This window comes from Anoplolepis gracilipes, chromosome 7 (genome assembly GCF_047496725.1).
Source record: "Anoplolepis gracilipes chromosome 7, ASM4749672v1, whole genome shotgun sequence".
NCBI classification, from domain to species: domain Eukaryota; kingdom Metazoa; phylum Arthropoda; class Insecta; order Hymenoptera; family Formicidae; genus Anoplolepis; species Anoplolepis gracilipes.
The window spans coordinates 13,562,975-13,585,369 of NC_132976.1; positions in this window are offsets into that span (position 1 = coordinate 13,562,975).

Sequence of the window (22,395 nt, forward strand, 5' to 3'; positions counted from 1 at the left end):
AAAAATCTATTTAGAAAAATATAAACTGACTTTCAATATTTTCAATTAAATTTGTTAATTGATCTAATTAATTTTTTTCTGTATTTGTATACTTTGTATCTGTTATATTTAAATATTGAGCTGAATTTCCTGAAAACATAATTTATGGGAATTATTGTTGTAGGACATTAAGACTAAGATTTTTTATATTAAATTTTGTATTATTAGATATATGGTATATGTTTTATATTTATTCTTTTATTTTACTACTAATATTTACCTCTTTTGTTATTATAATTATTTGAACATGATTGATATTTAGAAGAGTTATTAAGAGTCAAAGAACGAGGCCATTGTGGCAGCTCTGATAAAGTGTTTGAAAAGTGTGTTTTACTTTGGTTATTATTTATATTTTCTTCGGAATCACTATCGGTATGAATATCTTTGGTAGATATTTGTTTAAATGTTTTCCTTGACTGGCATTGATCTGTAAACATATATATAGTAGATAATATAAGAGAGTTCTAATACAGGGATCTGAAGAGGGTGAGGCAAGCGGGGGAACTGATTACCTCACCTCCCGGTACTGATATGTTCGGGGGGCGGAGGTACCAAATGTCACCCAGATTGAGGCGGAAGGGGGGGTACATATGATTCCACAGGTGGAGGGAGTGTCCTCTCCGACTCATTGCGGAGGTCTGATGGTGAGAGAGAGGAATGTCAACTGTTATAGATAAAATATTCACCCCACTCTGTTTATCCATAATGTATACTGAGACTAAGAGAGCGCGAGGAGGAGGAAGAGTCGTAGAATAAAATAGTGTGAAGAGAAACATTAATGTTAATAATAATATTTTATTTTTTTTATTTTTTACAAGTATCATAAAGTATATCATTTATAGCACACGTCAACAATTCGCAATCTACGAGTGATCCGCTGTCGAACGCGTCACTCTCGCGTATCACTTTCACAGCAACATTTACATTAGTAATATTGTTACGTTGCAAAACGTTACAAAATTGTTTAAACTTTTCATTAACGAGATGTGTGTTTTGACACAACCATGAATGCATATGATCGATACATTCTTCAAAATCGAATAAATGTAACAATGTTTGAGGTTGCATATACAAAGACTTATTAGATAATGTTAATTTAACAATCCTCGATCCGTTTAATACAATCATTTGAATAGATAGATCGCAGATCCATAATGGCTGACTTTCAGTCGATTGTATATGTCGTTCAATGTATGTACGTTTCTGCATCAATGAGTGCCAGAGTACGATAGGCAATACTACTCGATTGCCTCGGTTGTCATCAAGTATCAATTCTACATACGACATAGCTCCAACGCTTATTCCAATCTCCAAATATTTGTAAGATGTCGGGGTTAAGGTATACCTCCTCCCAAGTATGCAAACCGCACGACGAGATGAAACGTTATATAAAATATTAAAATATATTTAGAAAATAATATTTAGAAAATAATAATTGAAACTTACAACATCTTTGATTGAATTTCACCATTTTCAATCGGAATGTAAAAATTGTATACGACAAAGCGTGAGATATAAATTTTTGCTAAATGAAAACATATACAGAACGCCGACAGTACGGATGTTTGCGCTAAAGAATAACGTTTCGCATAGTGGGTGGCATTATCATGTATATTTAATTTGATTATAAATATAATCAGGCGTTCTATAGTATGATGTGGTGTAAGAAGGAAGGCGCTGTATGTGTAGGACAAGGAGTGCATGATGATAAGAAAAGAAGAGCATGATGGAAAAGGAGATATGGGTGCGAGAGAAAGAATAGAGAGGAAGGAGGATAGCGGGAAGGAGAGCGTGTATGGTGAGAAAAGGACAGCGCTATAGGCGTAGGACAAGGAGAGTATGATGTGTAAAGAAAGGAGAGAGCATGATGGTAAGGAAAGGAGAGAGCAAAGGAGAAGGCGGCAGTAAAAGAAATATAAATGTATAAAAATTCCAAATTTATTTAAAAATAAAAAAAATTTAATTACAGAATATAGAAAATAATACTTGAAGTATAGTTTAATGTAAATATGGGTTGATTGAACCTTCATGATGATGATTCGACCACCAATTGAATATTTTAAATACATTTTGTAAAGCACAATTTCTTACATGTTTATCGCAGTGCAGAGTAGCATTTAATTTATCTAAAGGAGGAACGTCTTCATAGTCGTTATCCAATGTCTCGATAATAAGGCCGATTCTCGCATCATCTGCCAGTAAATTTGCCAACCATTCTCGTTTTTCATGCCCCTTAACGTACACTCGAGAAGCTGCACCTTTCAACGTCACAGCCTCAGTGATTAAACGTTTAGCCATGTAGTATGGAATGTTTCCATCTTTCCATTGCAGATTGTAATGTTTTCCAATCAACTATGCAACTTGAGATCTCTCAGACCTCGTGAGCAAACGGAATGGTGTAAGATTCGTAAAAATATTATGAGAGAATACAGATCCTTTAGTCAGAATCGCAATTTCTTTTACAATAAATTTTTTATCGATAATAAATCCTTGAAGATCCACAAACGTTGACACAACCATAATGAAAAGATATTGGCGAGAACTACGACGAACGACTGATGTTAATCATCGAGTATCGCAAGTTTTATGTTTTAACGTCGGAGGGGATAATTATTTACAGAAGATTTGCTCGTTGGTTGATAAAACGAGCGTTCCTGCTCGGTTTAAGAGCGCCTTATAACTTCATATAATATTCGGCGTACAATTTTGGTTGTAGAATAGATTTTTCTAGTATCGCAAGTTTTAACATTGGAGGGGATAATTGCTGATTCATGTAATTTTACGTACTACGTTCGTTAGAGGATTGTATTCGACAACGCGATCATGCAAAATGAGACAATAAGCGGTAGTGTTTACCGGTTTACATTAAAGAATAGGCGAAGAAAGAAATAATAAAAATCTGTAATGAAAAAGACAACTGACTCTCCACACAGCATTCATACAGATAATTATAACAAAACGATTATTGAATCACGACACAATCAAATAAACATTAAACAAACATGTATCGAACATTGATCAACATCGATTGAAACATCGATTCAACCATGTTTGAACCACTATCGTACATCAAACGAACGTCGATCAACATCAAATAAACCTCGATCAACATTAAAAACGAACCATAATCGGTTCGTAATCAGCTGTCATTGATCGACTACTTGTTTAAAGATGTTAAATATTCCATGTCTATTGTCTGCTAAAAATGCAAACTAACAGAAAAATGCATCACGTACTGTAATATAATATTCACCACACAGATGTATACAAGGATAAGATATATAATACTTGCTATAAGGAGAGGATAGAAAAAAAGATACTAACGCATATGTATTTTGACAATAGTTTATTATAAATATGGATTGATCAAACCTTTATAATAATGCTTCGACCACCAATTGAATATTTTGAATACATTTTGTAAAGCACAATTTTTATATGTTTATTGCAATGCATAGTAGATTCGATTTTATTTTCAATCGCGTCCAATTTAAATAATATTCTATTTAACTTTCCTAAGATTAGTTCCTTAAATTATTCTGAAATAAATTAATATTATTTAGTTTATAGAATATGAATATAATTCCTGTGTTTTCTATATTATACATTATGCAACAAATATATTTTTGCATACTTCTTTATTTATAGAAAATATATAAAAGTATTAGTATTTTTTAAACTTACCATGAGAACATAGATTTTCATTTTCTATACGTAAAGCAGAATTTTTTTTTATAAAAGATGTACTATCTGTAACAATTTTGTTGTTATTATTAATATCTGAAAAGAAACTAAGTATTAGTATTTTTTTTACAAATATCATATAACGTTAATAAATTGTAGCTAATGCTCACCGTTTTTGCTTATTACATTAAACAATATGTTTTCGTCTAATATATTTCTTTCAATATGTTTAGATGTACTCTGTAGCTCTTTGTCATATGACATAAAATTTTGTTTCTGTGGAAGAGCGGGCAGAATTTTTCCTTGCGTAACACTATTTTTCTTTAAAGAAATCTACATCTTTTTTTCAGAAGAGAAAGATAAATATTTTTTTTGGTTCTTATACGTCTTCTTTTTTTCTCGTTTTTGTAATTCATTTGAAGATAGACCTGTATCATTGTTTGATGTATCTTCTGCCAAAATTAATTTTTGTACACTTCTTCATAAGTATCTGAATAATTTAAAATAAAAGTATAAAGGAAGTTATAAAAATTATTAATAATATATGCAATATTACATGTAATTAATAATACATACAAATTTATGTTCGATATTATTCACTTACTTGCAATGCCAAAAATTTTTACTGGTAACTCCTTCCAATCTGACTTTTCTCATAATATCTCTCTTGCCGTTATAGCTTTATTAATACGAAGCTTTGTTTTAAAGTGACTAGGCCAAATACATGTAAACGTATCTGCGTTGTATCATGTAGCAGGTATTAGCTGCAGACCATCATTAAATTTCGCAATGATATATTTTTCGTTATCCATTTCTGTGTTGCGCAAAATGAACGAAGATCATGTAGAAATTATGTATACATATTTTATTATAAAAATATATATATATTATGTTACGCACAAAATTATATTTCATGACATGGTGATTTATATAAATCTTTTACATATTTCAATTTTGTACCAATAACACAAATTTCTTTATTTTTTTTTGTGTAACATTTATAATCAAAATATATTTACCGGTTCATAATAAGCAGCAATTATTAGAAGAATTTTTACAATTAATAGTAAATTTTCCATTTGATATTCTGAGATACTACGATTCAACATCAACATTATCAAGTATTGGACCATTCTTGTGTAAATTTGTACATGAATATATCTTATTATTATTATTATTATCATGTTCTACAAATAAAAAATTACAATTTTCAATTTCATTGTACCTTTTAATCAACTGTTGCAATGGCTTTTCATTTTTCGAAAATTTTATGACATTTATAAAAAGACAGTTACGACTGTCTTTTTATAAATGTCATAAAATTTTCGAAACTGAAAGCACTAAAATTATCGAGTGGACCATACAGTCTTACATCAGAACATATACGTAAAAGATTATGCGCATTATGCGATATGTACTGTTTACCGTATAATATTTCAAATGACTCAATAAAATAATGAAGCAAAGCTTCAGTAAAATTTTTAATTCTTCTTGACATAAATTTCGACGTGTAAGAATTGTTACAGGTACATGTAATGTGAGAAAATGAGTATATATTTTTTTTCTTGTAATATATTTCTCAATACAACAGGACTGATTATAATAGAAAATTTCTAAATTCTGCTACTTTCCACTGCTTAACGTCTCTTATCGATCTGGGTCTTCTAACAAAATCAACCAGTGTAGTATTTCTAAGTAAAATCAGTAAATGTGATATTTTATTAATAGCTCTTGCATTTAAACGTACAGAAGTTGGACCTTTCATCCAAAGTAGTATCATTTTGTCATAACTCCTAAACAGATCAAATGCATATAATCTAACTATACAGATGCGTCGCATTATTAAAGCAAATAATGAGACTTTTCAAATTAGTGTTTATATTTTACATAATGTTCTCAATTTTTACCTATAACTAACACTCCGTTAGATTATATGCATTTGATCTGTTTAGGAGTTATGACAAAATGATACTACTTTGGATGAAAGGTCCAACTTCTGTACGTTTAAATGCAAGAGCTATTAATAAAATATCACATTTACTGATTTTACTTAGAAATACTACACTGGTTGATTTTGTTAGAAGACCCAGATCGATAAGAGACGTTAAGCAGTGGAAAGTAGCAGAATTTAGAAATTTTCTATTATAATCAGTCCTGTTGTATTGAGAAATATATTACAAGAAAAAAAATATATACTCATTTTCTCACATTACATGTACCTGTAACAATTCTTACACGTCGAAATTTATGTCAAGAAGAATTAAAAATTTTACTGAAGCTTTGCTTCATTATTTTATTGAGTCATTTGAAATATTATACGGTAAACAGTACATATCGCATAATGCGCATAATCTTTTACGTATATGTTCTGATGTAAGACTGTATGGTCCACTCGATAATTTTAGTGCTTTCAGTTTCGAAAATTTTATGACATTTATAAAAAGACAGTCGTAACTGTCTTTTTATAAATGTCATAAAATTTTCGAAAAATGAAAAGCCATTGCAACAGTTGATTAAAAGGTACAATGAAATTGAAAATTGTAATTTTTTATTTGTAGAACATGATAATAATAATAATAATAAGATATATTCATGTACAAATTTACACAAGAATGGTCCAATACTTGATAATGTTGATGTTGAATCGTAGTATCTCAGAATATCAAATGGAAAATTTACTATTAATTGTAAAAATTCTTCTAATAATTGCTGCTTATTATGAACCGGTAAATATATTTTGATTATAAATGTTACACAAAAAAAAATAAAGAAATTTGTGTTATTGGTACAAAATTGAAATATGTAAAAGATTTATATAAATCACCATGTCATGAAATATAATTTTGTGCGTAACATAATATATATATATTTTTATAATAAAATATGTATACATAATTTCTACATGATCTTCGTTCATTTTGCGCAACACAGAAATGGATAACGAAAAATATATCATTGCGAAATTTAATGATGGTCTGCAGCTAATACCTGCTACATGATACAACGCAGATACGTTTACATGTATTTGGCCTAGTCACTTTAAAACAAAGCTTCGTATTAATAAAGCTATAACGGCAAGAGAGATATTATGAGAAAAGTCAGATTGGAAGGAGTTACCAGTAAAAATTTTTGGCATTGCAAGTAAGTGAATAATATCGAACATAAATTTGTATGTATTATTAATTACATGTAATATTGCATATATTATTAATAATTTTTATAACTTCCTTTATACTTTTATTTTAAATTATTCAGATACTTATGAAGAAGTGTACAAAAATTAATTTTGGCAGAAGATACATCAAACAATGATACAGGTCTATCTTCAAATGAATTACAAAAACGAGAAAAAAAGAAGACGTATAAGAACCAAAAAAAATATTTATCTTTCTCTTCTGAAAAAAAGATGTAGATTTCTTTAAAGAAAAATAGTGTTACGCAAGGAAAAATTCTGCCCGCTCTTCCACAGAAACAAAATTTTATGTCATATGACAAAGAGCTACAGAGTACATCTAAACATATTGAAAGAAATATATTAGACGAAAACATATTGTTTAATGTAATAAGCAAAAACGGTGAGCATTAGCTACAATTTATTAACGTTATATGATATTTGTAAAAAAAATACTAATACTTAGTTTCTTTTCAGATATTAATAATAACAACAAAATTGTTACAGATAGTACATCTTTTATAAAAAAAAATTCTGCTTTACGTATAGAAAATGAAAATCTATGTTCTCATGGTAAGTTTAAAAAATACTAATACTTTTATATATTTTCTATAAATAAAGAAGTATGCAAAAATATATTTGTTGCATAATGTATAATATAGAAAACACAGGAATTATATTCATATTCTATAAACTAAATAATATTAATTTATTTCAGAATAATTTAAGGAACTAATCTTAGGAAAGTTAAATAGAATATTATTTAAATTGGACGCGATTGAAAATAAAATCGAATCTACTATGCATTGCAATAAACATATAAAAATTGTGCTTTACAAAATGTATTCAAAATATTCAATTGGTGGTCGAAGCATTATTATAAAGGTTTGATCAATCCATATTTATAATAAACTATTGTCAAAATACATATGCGTTAGTATCTTTTTTTCTATCCTCTCCTTATAGCAAGTATTATATATCTTATCCTTGTATACATCTGTGTGGTGAATATTATATTACAGTACGTGATGCATTTTTCTGTTAGTTTGCATTTTTAGCAGACAATAGACATGGAATATTTAACATCTTTAAACAAGTAGTCGATCAATGACAGCTGATTACGAACCGATTATGGTTCGTTTTTAATGTTGATCGAGGTTTATTTGATGTTGATCGACGTTCGTTTGATGTACGATAGTGGTTCAAACATGGTTGAATCGATGTTTCAATCGATGTTGATCAATGTTCGATACATGTTTGTTTAATGTTTATTTGATTGTGTCGTGATTCAATAATCGTTTTATTATAATTATCTGTATGAATGCTGTGTGGAGCGACAGTTGTCTTTTTTATTACTGATTTTTATTATTTCTTTCTTCGCCTATTCTTTATAAAACGTATTCTGTGTATAGTTGGATCTACATTCATTCTGCTAAAGATGCTGAAAAATGCTGATGTAGATGAGACGTGATACTCGAGTTAGAAGAAAATGAGAGTTTTTCTTGTCCATCTCTGTAGTATTATATCGTATTATATTTCAGTACGTGATGCAGTTGCATCTGGTATTATATGTCGATTCACGATATTAAAATAATTAACGTCTTTTAAACAGTACAAATAGTTGATTTTTGTTTATTGTAATTGATCATGATACATTTTATGTTGATCGACGTTCGTTTGATGTACGATAGTGGTTCAAACATGGTTGGATCGATGTTCATCGCGGTTCGATAGATGTTTGTTTGATGTTTATTTGATGTATGATTGTGGTTCGAACATGGTTGGATCGATGTTTCAATTGATGTTGATCAATGTTCGATACATGTCTGTTTAATGTTTATTTGATTGTGTCGTGATTCAATAATCGTTTTATTATAATTATCTGTATGAATGCTGTGTGGAGAGTCAGTTGTCTTTTTCATTACAGATTTTTATTATTTCTTTCTTCGCCTATTCTTTAATGTAAACCGGTAAACACTACCGCTTATTGTCTCATTTTGCATGATCGCGTTGTCGAATACAATCCTCTAACGAACGTAGTACGTAAAATTACATGAATCAGCAATTATCCCCTCCAATGTTAAAACTTGCGATACTAGAAAAATCTATTCTACAACCAAAATTGTACGCCGAATATTATATGAAGTTATAAGGCGCTCTTAAACCGAGCAGAAACGCTCGTTTTATCAACCAACGAGCAAATCTTCTGTAAATAATTATCCCCTCCGATGTTAAAACATAAAACTTGCGATACTCGATGATTAACATCAGTCGTTCGTCGTAGTTCTCGCCAATATCTTTTCATTATGGTTGTGTCAACGTTTGTGGATCTTCAAGGATTTATTATCGATAAAAAATTTATTGTAAAAGAAATTGCGATTCTGACTAAAGGATCTGTATTCTCTCATAATATTTTTACGAATCTTACACCATTCCGTTTGCTCACGAGGTCTGAGAGATCTCAAGTTGCATAGTTGATTGGAAAACATTACAATCTGCAATGGAAAGATGGAAACATTCCATACTACATGGCTAAACGTTTAATCACTGAGGCTGTGACGTTGAAAGATGCAGCTTCTCGAGTGTACGTTAAGGGGCATGAAAAACGAGAATGGTTGGCAAATTTACTGGCAGATGATGCGAGAATCGGCCTTATTATCGAGACATTGGATAACGACTATGAAGACGTTCCTCCTTTAGATAAATTAAATGCTACTCTGCACTGCGATAAACATGTAAGAAATTGTGCTTTACAAAATGTATTTAAAATATTCAATTGGTGGTCGAATCATCATCATGAAGGTTCAATCAACCCATATTTACATTAAACTATACTTCAAGTATTATTTTCTATATTCTGTAATTAAATTTTTTTTATTTTTAAATAAATTTGGAATTTTTATACATTTATATTTCTTTTACTGCCGCCTTCTCCTTTGCTCTCTCCTTTCCTTACCATCATGCTCTCTCCTTTCCTTACACATCATACTCTCCTTGTCCTACGCCTATAGCGCTGTCCTTTTCTCACCATACACGCTCTCCTTCCCGCTATCCTCCTTCCTCTCTATTCTTTCTCTCGCACCCATATCTCCTTTTCCATCATGCTCTTCTTTTCTTATCATCATGCACTCCTTGTCCTACACATACAGCGCCTTCTTTCTTACACCACATCATACTATAGAACGCCTGATTATATTTATAATCAAATTAAATATACATGATAATGCCACCCACTATGCGAAACGTTATTCTTTAGCGCAAACATCCGTACTGTCGGCGTTCTGTTTATGTTTTCATTTAGCAAAAATTTATATCTCACGCTTTGTCGTATACAATTTTTACATTCCGATTGAGAATGGTGAAATTCAATCAAAGATGTTGTAAGTTTCAATTATTATTTTCTAAATATTATTTTCTAAATATATTTTAATATTTTATATAACGTTTCATCTCGTCGTGCGGTTTGCATACTTGGGAGGAGGTATACCTTAACCCCGACATCTTACAAATATTTGGAGATTGGAATAAGCGTTGGAGCTATGTCGTATGTAGAATTGATACTTGATGACAACCGAGGCAATCGAGTAGTATTGCCTATCGTACTCTGGCACTCATTGATGCAGAAACGTACATACATTGAACGACATATACAATCGACTGAAAGTCAGCCATTATGGATCTGCGATCTATCTATTCAAATGATTGTATTAAACGGATCGAGGATTGTTAAATTAACATTATCTAATAAGTCTTTGTATATGCAACCTCAAACATTGTTACATTTATTCGATTTTGAAGAATGTATCGATCATATGCATTCATGGTTGTGTCAAAACACACATCTCGTTAATGAAAAGTTTAAACAATTTTGTAACGTTTTGCAACGTAACAATATTACTAATGTAAATGTTGCTGTGAAAGTGATACGCGAGAGTGACGCGTTCGACAGCGGATCACTCGTAGATTGCGAATTGTTGACGTGTGCTATAAATGATATACTTTATGATACTTGTAAAAAATAAAAAAAATAAAATATTATTATTAACATTAATGTTTCTCTTCACACTATTTTATTCTACGACTCTTCCTCCTCCTCGCGCTCTCTTAGTCTCAGTATACATTATGGATAAACAGAGTGGGGTGAATATTTTATCTATAACAGTTGACATTCCTCTCTCTCACCATCAGACCTCCGCAATGAGTCGGAGAGGACACTCCCTCCACCTGTGGAATCATATGTACCCCCCCTTCCGCCTCAATCTGGGTGACATTTGGTACCTCCGCCCCCCGAACATATCAGTACCGGGAGGTGAGGTAATCAGTTCCCCCGCTTGCCTCACCCTCTTCAGATCCCTGTATTAGAACTCTCTTATATTATCTACTATATATATGTTTACAGATCAATGCCAGTCAAGGAAAACATTTAAACAAATATCTACCAAAGATATTCATACCGATAGTGATTCCGAAGAAAATATAAATAATAACCAAAGTAAAACACACTTTTCAAACACTTTATCAGAGCTGCCACAATGGCCTCGTTCTTTGACTCTTAATAACTCTTCTAAATATCAATCATGTTCAAATAATTATAATAACAAAAGAGGTAAATATTAGTAGTAAAATAAAAGAATAAATATAAAACATATACCATATATCTAATAATACAAAATTTAATATAAAAAATCTTAGTCTTAATGTCCTACAACAATAATTCCCATAAATTATGTTTTCAGGAAATTCAGCTCAATATTTAAATATAACAGATACAAAGTATACAAATACAGAAAAAAATTAATTAGATCAATTAACAAATTTAATTGAAAATATTGAAAGTCAGTTTATATTTTTCTAAATAGATTTTTCTTATAAAAACCAGATTTGTATTATTTTATTTATTTTGATTTGTATTATTATATTTATTATATGTTTGTTTTAGGAAATATTAATATTTTAATAAGAATGGTTGTTAAATTGCAAGTGCAAATGAAAGATGTTATGCAATGTATTGATAGAGATACGCCTACACTAAAAATAAATTATTCAACAGAACGAATAAATAAATATTTACCATTAAAATCGATTAACGACATCAAAGATATGGAAACTCAATTACAAGAAGATTTTCTTCAAGAATATGTAAGTAAAAAGTGTAAATAAGTATAAAATAAAGGTACATTTTTTTATTATGTTTTTTAATATTAATCATAAATTTATAAATTTCTAGAAAGTTTTTATACACAAGGTAGGCGGTCATACGCCTAAAGGAAATATTCAAAACGTTTTAGCACGAATATTTTCTAATGAATGCAGTCTTCAATGTTCATGGAAAGGACGGCGTCAAAACTTTGCTATATACAAACTACGTATTATTGCTGTCATGAAAGGTTTGTATAAATATAAAAATAAATATGTAATATACACATATATATGTTCAATTAAATTCTATAAAAAATATCTATAATGTAGTAATTTTTTGTTTTAGAAATTATTTTAGAGTTGTATGCGACTTTAACTGAGAAAGAACTTGATGATATCGCTGCTGAATGGTTTCGCTTTGGAAAACAGCGATGCAACAGAGAACAAAAAATGCAAGACAATGATGATATTAACGTTAAAAAAAGTATAACTGAGTACATATAAATAAGCGCATACAAAAGTATTTGCGGAAACTGGGTACCTATTATGAAACTTCGGAAACATTTCCGATCGGAATAATTTTTCTTTTTTCTCTATAGATGTCTTGCTTTATAGACACTTTTGAATTGAATCCGAAACGATCGGAAAGTTATCGACACCTCACGAGCAAGCAGAAAGATGATTTCGATCGGAATAAAGAGTTAAAGAAACCAATGGTTTCTAGGGAAAAAAAAAATTATTCCGAACGGAAACGTTTCCGAAAAGTTTCATAATACGTACCCTGATTAGTTAGCATATCATTTTTTTTTTGGGAAACGTCATCACGTCCTGTTTGACAGGAGCCCTTACGGGGCTTATATATATATATATATTGTAACGGCCCCCCTCCTTTAATCTGAGGTTTGGCCGGATAGTTCGCTGGGATCAGGGTTCGTAGTTCGAGGGGGAAAAGAGACACGACGAGATTTTGTTATACTGTAAGGTAGAGTCGTTTATTGTGTGCTTGGATGTGTATGTACAAAGGTGTGTGTGAGTTTGTGCGTCGGTGTATAAATGGGATGAACGCTATTTACAGTGTGATGGTGTGATAATAAGAGTGGTGGTAAGTGTCGCTCGGAGCACGGGCGCGTACGACAGCGTGCGCTATTTTTAGCGGCGCGGCGCGTGGCGGTTTTTTTTGGTGGTCAGGTTTTTACTATGGTCGCTCGGGCGCCGTCGTGTTTTTGTCGTTCGCTTTATCGCGCGTGTCGGTTTTTATGGCTTGTGGTATCGCGCGTGCCGGTTTTTGCCGTTTATCCGGCCATGGTTTTACCGCCCCTAGGGCAGATAGAGCAGGTCAAACTAAACATAAAAGTCCTCTACCATTTTACGATTTGCGCAATAATTATTAAAATATTAATTAAAAACGCTCAGCATATGCTGAGTACTATATACGGCGCGCGCTGATACGCTGAGAGGTAAGGCGATTATTACCGAACACTTTGTATATATATATATATATATATATATATATATATAATATCGTTCGCTGATCGTTTTTAATTAATAGTTTAATAATTATTGCGCAAATCACAAAATGGTACAGGACTTTTATGTTCAGTTTGACCTGCTCTATCTGCCCTAGAGAGGTGAGGCGATAATTACCAGACACCCTGTCTATATATATATATATATATAGACAGGGTGTCTGGTAATTATCGCCTGATTATCGACGAGGTGAGACGGTAATTACCAGACACCCTGTCTATATATATATATATATATATAGACAGGGTGTCTGGTAATTACCGTCTCACCTCTGTATATGTATATATATATATATACACAATATACATATATATACACATATATTTATATATATATATATATATATAATGTAATTTAAAAAAATATAGTTTATTAAAATTTACATATAGTCTTACAATATAATTTATATATTTTAAATTAAACATATATAGCATAAACATTTATGTATTCCTTTCGAAAAGAAAGAATCGTGAAGTCTACAGGACGTAACACATATATATATATATATATATATATATATATATATATATATATGTGTTACGTCCTGTAGACTTCACGATTCTTTCTTTTCGAAAGGAATGCATAAACATTTAGAGATAGCGATTCTAAGAACGCTCTAGGGCGAAATATCAAATATCAAAACAGAGTCACCGTAACTCGAAGCAGTTGTTTAGAACTGCAATCATAAATTTGAAACGGTGACGAAAACTTAAGAAGCATCCGATAAGAGAGCTCGCCTGACGGACTATCTAAAGTGACAGCTGTTTATAATAAATTTCTAAATAACGATAAGCGACTCTGACGGTACCAAACTCCTCATTGGCCAAACGGAAAAATCTCTTGAACCAATAGAGAAGAAATTTTTGAGACTCGAAGTCGAAAGAAACACTTCCTAAGCATACGGAAGCGTTAATTAAAATTCTAATTCGTCCAATTGTCCAATGGAGAGGAGGTACGAATTCTAGTATTTAATGCGAAGAGCAATGCGCTGCGACATCACTACTACGATTCTATCTTTCGTCCACGGTACTAATTATTTTCTTCGACCTCGGCTTCGAGACGCAGAATTTATTACTCTATCTTCGTTGTTAATTATTCGAGTGTTAACACCTTCGGGTATTAATACTTTCGATTCCGCGACGTGTGCTTCGGCTGATATTTAACGTAGACTCTCCGTGAAGTGGTTGAGTGTGAATTAAAATTTCAAGACAGTATCGAGTGTTAGACATTTCAAGTGATTGTGTCATCCAACACAAAGGGATAGACGTAAGATTGCTGTCAAATTCAAACCCACGTGCCACGAGATCCACTGCCGAGGTCCTCTTCAATAACAAAATCACCGACGTAATAAGTAGTGAATCTCTAGCAAATAATTTTATTTGATTGTTACCCCTCCCAGATTAAAAATCATTGAAGCAGTTTTTGGCCTATCAGTAAATGATTTAAGTATCAATATTTCAATTTTTGTTTGTCTGTCCTCTCCTCCTCTCCTTTATCTCACTCTCATTTTATTTCCCTCTTTATCACTGTATTTATTTGTACCGATCTTCACACGTCAGGTAACTGAGTACAGTTAAAGGTAATCTTTTTATTTCTCTCTTTACCACTGTATTTATGTGTACCGATATTCACACGTCAGGTTACTGAGTACAGTTAAAGGTAATCTTTTTATTTATCTCTTTACCACTGTATTTGTGTGTATCGACATTCACACGTCAGGTTACTGAGTACAGTTAAAGATAATCTTTTTATTTCTCTCTTTACCACCGTATTTATGTGTACCGGCATTCACACGCCAGGTTACTAAATTCATTTAAAGGTAATTCTTCTATTTTTCTCTTCATACCTGTATTTATGTATACCGGTTCACACTCAGGTTACTAAATATAGTTAAGGGAACTTATACCCTTTCCTCGTTCCTCCTAATACTGATAATAAAACCTTGTTAATTTCAACAGTCGTACTGTTACTACAACCAATTTAAGACCTATTATTTCAATACTATTGTCAATTTTTTATTTATTTTAATACTATTGCACTTATTATCGATAGTATTCCATACTATTTTGTTCTCGTTTCTCTCATTATTCTTACTAGTTTTGTAATTTAACATATAAATTAACCAAGAACCGTTTCCCCAAATAAAAATAAAGTATTAATGTTTCCTCATGAGGGTTCTTAGTGGATCCTGCCACTCTCAAGGAAATTAAGTCGACCGCCAGAGTAAACAAACGGTGCCGTAACCATCGTACTGTCAGATCGCGGCCAGGGCCTTAGCAGATAAAAATTTCATAGTAGATTTTTCAAAAATAAATGTAGAGTTATTTAATTTACTTATAGCTAAGCAAACAAACTCACAAACACTGACACTTCCCCTCCTATTTCAATAAACATTCCTCCTCCCCCTCCTCCTTCAAGAGAGCCGAAACCATCCCGCTCACCTGACCCTTCTCTTCGCACCACCATTGATCCCTCTCCCCTTTCACATCCCGTAGTATCATCCTCTCACGAACACCTCTCCCCATCTCCTCTCGATTTACCGGGCCCTTCCAAGGAAACTCCCTCTACCTCTGAACCCCCTCCACGTCCACCCTCATCAGCTTCCACCAGCATCTTGGGTGATTCACCCCCATCCTCCCCCCAAAATTCACCTGATTCTCAAGAAGAATCAGATAAAATTTGAGAGACCCTTCGTGAGGTTGCCGAGGTTGTTGTCGACCTCGAGAAAGAAAACGCAAGTTCCACCGAAAAGAAACAACCCAATAATTCTGAATATCAAGGAGTTCCTCGCCCCCCTCCTCTGGATCCTCTCCAATATTTACTCAATAACCTCCTAGAGATCAGACATCCCCTTCCAGAAGGCTCGTATACAATCGGGCCTGACCCCGCCGACTTAGAAATCCTGTACTCCGTCCTTACATCCAACCCTGCGGGATCCATTATTCCGTGGTTCCTCCCTGGTTATAGATATCCCTTCGTCGTTCCAATAGAGGCTCTCTGGAAGAAATTTCTCCCTTCCATGATTAGTTTTCAGGAATTATAATTCCTTCCCTGCCCTTTCCCTTAAAAATTTAAGAATGATTGTATAAATACCAGTCAAGTAATAGTTCCTTTTTGCCCACTTCCAACTGATCTGACTGACGTCCTTCTGAATTAATGTAACATCCGTGAACTCCCACACACTCCCACGCACACACACACTCAGCTCATTAATAAGTTAGATTAATCTAATTATAATGTTAATAAATTTTTAAATCTCATATATATATTTTCATTTTATTTTAATAAATGCATAAATTAAAATTTTAATCGATTAATATAATTTATTAACTCTTTCAAAAATACATTCCCTGACTCCCAGATCGCACAAGGTCCCGTCCCGCGTAACAGGGATTAAATTCCTTTACCGAAAAGGGACCACCGAACGAACAGCCTACTGACCCAGTAAAAAAGATCCTCAAGGTCTTTGACCAGGTCCGGCCTTGCACAGTTAGTTCGAGTCGAGAGCGTTAAGATTTTTACGCGTTTTGACAAGGATAAGTTCCGTCCTTCCGTTATCTCATCCTTTTTCCAAGTCTGAACGTAACATATATATATATCAGAATATATTTATATATTTAATTATTTAGCACATTTATATTATAATTTATACTTACTTCTTCCTTTCTTAGAAACACCATATGAAGATGACATAAAATCAGTATTAATATTATCATCCTTTTTGTAACCTTCTTTTTCACCTATATAAATGTTTTCTTTGGTTTCACTGTCTGAACATGAAATCCTGTTGGTTACTTTTTTTCTATGATCTTTTCCTCTTTTATTTATATTTCTTTCATTAATAATGTTTTCTTCATTTTCATTCTCTGAATATAAAATCCTAATATTGGCTAATTTTTTTCTATGCTCTTTTCCTCTTTCATTTATATTTCTTTCATTAATGCTTTCTTCATTTTCACTGTCTGAATAAAAAATCTTGTTGACTACTTTTTTTCTGTATCCTTTTCCTAACAGAGGTTCATCCGCAGAAGTGTAATTTTCATATTCTGCAATCTTCCGAGCTTTTTCTAATGTATCTAAAAATTTTTAATATTTTACATAACATTATATATATATGTTAATTTATAATGAAATATTAATAGGAAAGAACATAATAAAAAAATCGAATATGTCACAATAAAATCACAATAAATTATAATAACACTTGACATTCGCATGTCATCATGACTTCGTTGTGATTTTATTATAACAAATTTTTTTTTTTACTATGGGGAATATTTGTTTCGATAAGCTGTTCTTACTACAGTATTTTTCAATTAATACTGGAAGCTGCATCCATGTTTGAAAATCAGGTTCACTACATTTTAATATTAAAGATAATAAGTTTTTTATATTAGTAGGCGGCCACCAACATACTGTTCCATTTTCCTGTTCTTGAAACCAATTTGTTGGAATTTCATTAATAGTATCATCATCGAGAAATTTTACAACGCATAAGCCATATCTCTGAAAAAGTACACGACATGTACTGGTAAAATACATAAATTACGAAGATATACATCATGCAAGAATATTTTATTTCATTAATTTAGGATTTTGTAAAGTTATTCAACAAGTTGTAAAATATGTAATAATATTTTCTATCAATATGTGATATATTATAACAAATTTTTTCAAGTAATTTCTTATGCAAACATAAAAATAAGATATATGAAAGTAATAGGTTATGCAGAATACGTTTTAATAAAAATTTATAACTTTTTCTGTTACCAAATGTAATTTTGTTATTGTATATAATAATTATTAATATTTACTATTTATCAAAGTGTGTATATACATATATTATTTGAATAAATTGTAGAAAATTATAATTTTTCGTCGTATGGAAGACTGGATTGAAGAAGAACAAACGCCGCACTGTTACGTACCGCAACTTTTCTTACGCAAATATTTCACGAATAGATATTTTGTTAAGAGACAGCAGTTTCTCACGCTAGATGTGCATAAGCCACAAGACACTCTTAATATCACTTCGCGAGATATCTCTTTCGGTTAAGCGATAAGCGCATCACTTCGAGATGCCACACGACTTTGGGTGCGTTCCATATGAACGCTCACGCGCTGTAAGCGCTCACGCTTATAAGCGCTATTTTCAATCGTTTCGTTTGCTGCTTAAGCGCTTAAAATTGCAAACGGAAAGTTGTTCCTTTTTTCACCATGCGATACCAAGGGTGCGTTCCATATGAACGCTCACGCGCTGTAAGCGCTCACGCTTTTGCTGTCCTACCTCGATGAAATAAGCATTTGTGAGCACAAGTGATGACGTCACAGTGACGTCATTAATGCGTTTATAAGCACTTATAACTCCAAATGGAACAGCGTAAGCAATGCTTATAAGCGTTTTAAGCGTGTAAGCGTCCAAAAGGAACACACCCTTTATCTGCATGTAGGGACCTCCGAGAATGAAGGTCCAGCGAAATAAAAGTAGTCAGTTCTAAGTCGTCTCTCTCTGAGAAAACATCTTCGACTTGTAGCATTGCGCCAAATAAAGTCTTGTAACTAGATAACTGTACCTTTTTATTCATTACGTCGCGTTCAGCACGTAACAGCACGTTTCTTATTATTTTTGTATAGAACTGGCGACAAATGTCGTTATTGTTAATTGTACTTATAGATCCTTGATTGGTATATACTTTTAGATTTAAAAGTATACATAGATCCCTGATTGGTATATACTTTTAGATTTAAAAGTATACATAGATCCCTGATTGGTATATACTTTTAGATTTAAAAGTATACACCAATCAGGGATCGATATAAGTAAAGTTAATGATAGCGACATTCGTCGCTATAATATATGTTAGAAAGTCACGACGTGTGTACGTGCTGTGTAGAGCTCAAACATATTTTTACAAAATGTAAGTACTTTATAAATTCATTTCTTTATGTAATATAGACAAATATGCATATATTATTTTTAAGTAAAAAATGCTTCTTATATACAATTTTATACACATTTTATATTTACTGTGGTATTACTACATAATCCTATTTTTATATCTTGTATTTTTATAATGTTTCAGAAAGGTTTTTTTGAAGAAACAGTTTTATATATTATAAAACATAACCTTTACAATTTGCTGAATAGTTCTAGTAAATTAAACGAAATACTCTGGTATATTATATCATCGAAATTTATGTATGTCATACAAATTGTCATTCAAAAATACGGCTTATGCCGTTGTAAATTTGTATTTAATATAATGATATGCTAATATAATGGAAATTTCAACTTGGCTTGATAAAGAGGAATACAAAATAATAAGTTAATGGCCACCAGTTAAAACAAAAAATCATCTTTTATTTAATATCAAAATGTATTGTTAAACTGTTAAAACATATGCACAGCTTCCAGCATTAATTAAAAAATACTATGATAAGAACATTTAAAAATATATTTTCCATTAGTATTTCATTATAACTTTAAAAATGTGAAATGTAAAATAGAATGTAAAATGTTAAACAGTTTTAAAGATACATTAAAAAAAGCTTGAACGGTTGCGAAAAAATAAATATATTTTTACGGATAAAATCAGTTAAGGAAAAGACACAGAAAAAACTGGCTATTGGTTTCATATTAGTTTTATGATGCTTTTATATAACATAACAAAGAAAGAGGTAAATATAAATTTCAAATGTAGCAAATAAAAATATAACAATACATTCTAATATATGTATAATATATATTATAATGTAAAGAATAATATATCTTAATAGGATATAAAATCTTAACATAATTAAATATTATATGTTCCAAATATCACAGAAAGCATACACTTAAAAACAAATATGTTTACAGGTCAATGGCAGTCAAGGAAAACATATATAACAAACAATTAATCTATTTAGAATATTTATAGTAATTTTCTGAAAAAAATAATATAAGTAACAAATGTGAAAAACGAATTAAGAAAAACATCCCATTCGAGATCTTCATTACAAAACTTTGACTTTTAATAAGCCTTTTGAATATTCATCACATTTAAATAATTATAATGACGAAAAAGGTGAGTAAAAGATAAAATATTATAATTATAAAATTATGCCAGATTTAATAAAAAAAAATTAATATGTGATAAATCTTAAAATGTCTTGTATTAATTCTCATAAATTATGATTTCAAGAAATTAATCACAAACTTTAAGTATAATAAAAAATACAGAAAATATAAATATAAAATAAAATAAATTGATTAAATTTAATCAACTAATAAGTTTAATCCAAAATGCTGAAGGTAAAAGTTTATATTTTTCTAAATAGATTTCTCTTTAAAACTAGATTTGTACTATTTGACTTATTGTATTATTTGTATTATTTTATTTATTATGTTTGTTTCAGAAAATACTAATATCTCTTAATAAAAATGCTAAATTGTATATAAATAAAATATATGCAATAAATTGAATTACGTCTACAATAAAAATAAATTTTTCAACAGAACGAATAAGTAATTATTTGCCATTATAAACTTAATTAACGATATTAAAGATATGGAAATTCGATTATAAGATTTTCTTCAGAAATATGTAAGTAAAAAGGTAAATAAGAATAAAAGATACACTCTTTTAATATGTTATTTTCTTCAGGAATATGTAAGTAAAAAAGTAAATAAGAATAATAGATACACTCTTTTAATATGTTTTTTAATATTAATTATGAATTTCTAGAACGTTCTTATATATAAGATAGGCAGTCACATACTTAAAAGAAATCATTCAAAACGTTTTAGCATAAATATTTTGTTGTGAATTTAAATCTAATCACTAAACAATAAAGGCAATGGAGAGCAAATATATTGTACGAACAGGATAGGTAAACAATTGAGAACATTAAAATTAAATCAATAATACAGTGTAATTGTTGTACAGGCCAATATTTTATATAATAACAATATTAACATTTAAACTGAACAACCGTCGGAGACTGTCCAAAACATTGTTAATAGTCTAATTCATTTATAGTTTTAATATTTGTTTATATTTTCGCAAAAGATATTTTATTTATAATTAATTCTTTGCGCTGATGAAGACTCAAATAGAGCTCGAAACGTTCGCTTTTTAATTTAATTGAATTTAATTCGCTTTACATTGTTGTTTATTTTCGGGATAACGTCGATTTTGCGATTTCCTTGCGTGTTTACGATAAATACTCTCGTTAATAATTCATACCTAAATAGTTCTTATGGCCGATTTATTACTAATCTCGACATATGTATAACTTCGACTTAATAGTGTTATTATATAAAATATTGGCCTGTACAACAATTACACTGTATTATTAATTTAATTTTAATATTCTCAATTGTTTACCTATCCTGTTCGTACGATATATTTGCTCTCCATTGCCTTTATTGTTTAGCGATTAGATTTTATTTTTAAGAGAGCCTTGATAATATTTATTTATTTGTGAATATATCTGCAATATTAGTGACTATCAGCTAGCAATATAAAAAACTTATTACCTTAATTTAAAACGTATTAAAATAATGTACTGAATCAAATATAGTTTCTTCAACTTCTAAAAACAAGAAAATGTAAGAATAATACTTCTAACTTAAATACTTTATATCTTTTCTACTATTATTTAATATTATAACTTTGACATTATATATTAAATGTTTTAGGTACATAAAAAGAAGTACAAAATGATGAAACAGAAAAATATCTTTTGTAATTTACAATAATGTACCATATACAACACGGAATATTCATAATTAGCGTAATATTAAATTATAAGTCAGTAGATAATATAAGAGAGTACTAATACAGGGGTCT